Raw genomic sequence first — 4784 nt, forward strand, 5'->3', positions numbered from 1 at the left:
AATGGTTTGTAAGATCTCTAGTCATCTTGACTGCTGCAAGGATGGTATGTAACTCTGCAGTAAAAATCGAGGCTGATCGAGAAAGACTTCCAGATGCAGTCTTCCTTCTGCTCACTGCTGCAAAGCCCACACCATTTTCAGATTTCGAACCATCTGTATATATTGCATATGATCCTTGGTACTTAGAAGTGCGTTGAAGAAATATCTCTCTGATTTCTGCTTCGGATCTCTCCCCTTTCCCGATTCCGACCAAATGCAGCTCGATTTGATTAGTCCAACAGCCAGAACCTTTGTGAGATTTAAATTAAGATCTTCCACAAGATTCCTCATTCTCCTACCATAGGATCGGCTATCCTCAAGGGGGTTGAAAACCAATCTGAATGTAGGAGATCCCAGAATCCTTTGTAGTCTCGTGTAGTAAATCAGGTTCATGTAGTCCCGGTTTATTGAAAGAGGTGGTTCTCCACTCTCAGCATACAGGGACTCCACAGGTGAAGACCTGAAAGCCCCCATACAGATTCTGAGGGCTTCATTATGAACCGACTCCAACATCCGGAGAACAGTGGGAGTTGCAGATAAATAAACCTCACATTCATAGTCAAGTTTACTAAGAATAAGTGCTAGGTAAAGCCGCAGAAACGTTGTGCGGTCTGCACCCCAAGATAGGTGTGAAAGAACCCGCAAAATACTAAGCGTTTTTGTAGCTTCCATCTTTAACGGTTTAATGTGAGGCATTAAACCCAAGTATTTAATCTCTAGGACAAAATGCAGTGGGTTTGCTCCTAAATAGAGGGAAGGATGGAACATTCCTCGTTTGTGGAAATGCATAGCCATGGTCTTGCTTGGAGAAAATTTGAACCCATGGTATGTTGCCCATTGCACAACCTGATTTATTGCAGTCTGCATGTGTCCTTGCACATCTTGTAAGCTTCCTCCTGAGCAGTACAGTGTAAAGTCATCCACATACAGACTACATGAGACAGCACTTGGAACTACCTTTACGATTTCATTTATAGCAATGGCAAACAGGGTCATACTTAAGACACTTCCTTGTGGGACCCCTTCCAGCTGATCTTCCAGGTTAGAGAAGCTGTTTCCCACCCTCACTCTAAACTTCCTGTTAGCAAGGAAGCTTTGTATGAAGGTAGGCAATGCTCCTCATAAACCACTGAAGAAAGGCACTGGATATCGTTCCTGTTCAGCCTGAAGAGTGGAGAATCGGGCAGTGTAAAATGCTCCAGAGGAGATCTCTGCCATGGATTTTGCCAGCTCATTTGCAACACCTGTTTTGTCAGGATTGTACCATCTATTTTCAGAGCAGGTGGTGATATGGATGTGCTCTTTCCAGCGATCTTACGCACCTTGTCCCATACCCATACTAAAGGGGTCCCAGAGTTAATTAAGGAAACATACTACCTCCACGAAACATACTAGCCTCCCTTAGCATTCGCCTAGCCTTGGCTCGGGTCTTTTTGTACTGGACCGAGGTTACATCGCTTGGGCGTCGTTTCAACTGCCTTAATGCAGCTTTTCTTGCTCTGACAGCTTGTTGGCATTCATCAGACCACCATGGTACCGGGGGTGGTCAATGGTACTGCCCGCTACTTCTGGGAATTGACGCTTCTGCTGCAAGGTGAATTCGTGATGTCAAGTGATTAATAGCATCTTGAACACACTGGAAATCATTCACAGATCCTTGCAATACTGCAGTTGATCTAAAAAGATTCCAGTCTGCATATTTAAATCGCCATCTCTGCACTCCATTGGCTGGAATACCATTCACCTCCTCAAAAAGTATCGGATAGTGGTCACTTCCATGTAAGTCTTCCATGACCTGCCAAGTGAAATTCAACTGTGAATCAGGTGAACCAATTGACAGGTCAATATTGGAGAATGTCCCAGTTTGAGTTTGGAAATGTTTGAGTGCGTCACTGTTCAGTAAAACTGCATCTACTCTTGAGAACAAGAACTCCAAGGCCCTCCCTCGAAGGTTGCACAAAGTGTCTCCCAAGAGTAGAAATGGATGAGGCAACTGCCCAAGTAAATCTTCCAAATCATCCATGTTTAGATTATGTGGAGGGAGGTAGATGGATGCAACAGTGTAAGGTCGTGTCAAGCCTATTCTCACAGCCTTAACCTGCAGTGTCGTCTGCGGGTGGATGGCCTGGAAGGGAATATCCTGACGTACCATCACTGCTTCTCCTCCATGAGGTCCATTATCAAAGGTTCCATAATGGGCTTGAACTTGGAATCCTCCCAGGGAAATTGGACGATCTTCCCAGATCATAATTTCTTGTAGACATACACAAACTGGATTACATGAAGCTTTCAGATGTTGCAGTTCTTCCCATTTTGCATGAATTCCCTGACAATTCCATTGGATCAGGGTATCCAGTTCTTCAGGTTGACAAACTACTTCATTAGGTGTTTGGCAGCACCTGTGGTTAAGCCCCGCCCCACACCTTTAGTCTGTCCCTTTCCAGCATCTTGGGAGTACCTTTGAATGGGTTGTTTAACTGTGGAACTAGACTACAGGCTTCCTTTGGACATGCTTAGAATTTCTTTTCTTGGGCAAAGGACGGACCTGAGCCTTTGGTTCAGGAGCATTCTGTCTAGCAGCGGAGGCCCCTGTGGATGTGATGGCCTCAGGAGCCCTGCCTGGTGGCTCCAAGGACCCGACTCAATGAAGAGTCTTTTGAACAGGCTCAGGATTCCTCTGCCTGTTTAGAGGTAGTGGCAGAGTGTGTGGTGTTAGAAGTATTGGAGGGTAAGGGATGGCGGGAAGGAGGATGGGCCAGAACTGAGGCAAAGGAGTTACCCAGCTGTGCAAGCAGCACACGGGCACGTCGCTTTGCTTCTGCAAAACAAACTTTCTCCTTGTTCCTTATTTACCAATACTTTTTCAAACTTGTACCTTATACATTGCTTAGCAGAAGCTTCATGATCTTCTTTGCAATGGTAACAGAATATTGGACCTGGACAGTTATCATCTCCTTGATGACCTGTTGTACCACATTTCACACACAATCTTGGTTGTCCATTTTCCTTAAAAACGGCAAGTGTTGGCTCCATGCCCATAACCATGGCAGTAGAAGCACCGCATAGGGTTGGGCACATATGGCTTTACCTTGAGGTGGTACCATGCCAATTTAACCAATTCAGGTAGGACTAACGATTCAAAAGTTAGAAGAAGAGCTGGTGTCGACTGTTCCACACCATCAACTTTTTTCTTAAAACGTTTTACTGCCACTACATTTAAATTCTTTAGTTCTTCTAACAGTTTCTTCTCAGAATACCTCATCAGGTCTCGGGAAAAGACAATTACCTTACACTGATTGAGGGTCTTATGAGAACATGAGACTTGAGCCCCAAGAATGTCGCATATTACATGCAGACGGTCACTCTCGTCTGGTGACGAAACCTCAACTATCAGGCTACCATCTCGCTGTGGTGTGATGCGAGAATCACGTTGACATACCTCAGCTATCTTCCAATGCACTTCAAAAATATCAAGATCCATGATAGATACACCATCAATGGTCTTCACTACTAGGTATTTACTGAATGATACACTTTCATATTTACCAGGTAAGATTCCCTTAATGGATTGAGGAGGACTTTTCTCCTTCTTACCTGGTTTGGGAGCTTGGGAACTATTACGATTCCTGTTCTTGCCCTTTGGAATCTGGTAAGGTTCCAGAGTGACAATATGTGATGTTCGAGAGGGATTGGCCAGGGGATTGCAAAGGTCGTCAGGGAGAGAGTTCTTTGTAAATTTGCAGAAATCATACAAATTTTAAATCTTCATTTCCTCACCCCCAACCCAACACAGAGTCCAACGAGGGGAAGCTATAGTTGGGGCTCAATGTTTCCCAATAGCTACAGGCGTAGTGAGTACGCATTTCTGACCAGACTGTCAGAAACAGACGATGGCATGAGGGCCAGGCGGCCGTTGGTTGGGCCGGTTCTCACCGCCCAGCGCCGTGCAGCCCGACTGGCCTTCAACAGGGACCACCAGAATTGGCAAGTTTGCTACTGGCGCCCAGTACAGTTCACGGATGAAAGCAGGTTCACTTTAAGTGCATGTGATAGACGTGACTGAGTCTAGAGACGACGTGGAGAGTGATTTGCGATATGCAACATCGTTCAGTTGCTTCATTCGGTGGTGGGTTGGTTATGGTCTGAGGAGGCATATCTCTGGAGGGTCGCACAGACCTTCATGTGCTTAATCAAGGTACCCTGACACCTGCTAGGTATGGAGATGAAATCCTCAGACCCTTTGTTCGACCCTACGCCGGTGCAGTGGGCCCCGGATATCTCCTAGTACAGGACCATGCCCGACCTCATGTGGCCAGAGTGTGCCGCCAGTTTCTGGAGGAAGAGGGCATCAATGCTATGACTGGCCCTCACGTTCTCCGGACCTGAACCCCATTGAGCACTTCTGGGACATTATGTATCGGCGTATTCGGCAGCGTACAGCCGCACCAGAGACTGTCCAGGAGCTTACCAGTGTACTGATCCAGCTCTGGCAGGAGATCCCCAAGGACACCATCCGCCGCCTCACTAGGAGCATGCCACGACGTTGTCGAGAGTGCATACAGGCTCGTGGAGGGCATACACCCTTCTAAAGTGGCTGTGCAATGTGCTGTGCTGCAAATTCGTTATTTCTTCTTCAATTGTCATTTCTCTCTACAGCCACTTTGTTTTTCAACATCATTTCGTAATTCATTCCTGCAAGGGTTAACTTTTGTTCTTCTTGGCTAGTTTGACGCTTTGTTGTTCAG

This window comes from Penaeus chinensis, chromosome 25 (genome assembly GCF_019202785.1).
Source record: "Penaeus chinensis breed Huanghai No. 1 chromosome 25, ASM1920278v2, whole genome shotgun sequence".
In the NCBI taxonomy this organism is placed as follows: domain Eukaryota; kingdom Metazoa; phylum Arthropoda; class Malacostraca; order Decapoda; family Penaeidae; genus Penaeus; species Penaeus chinensis.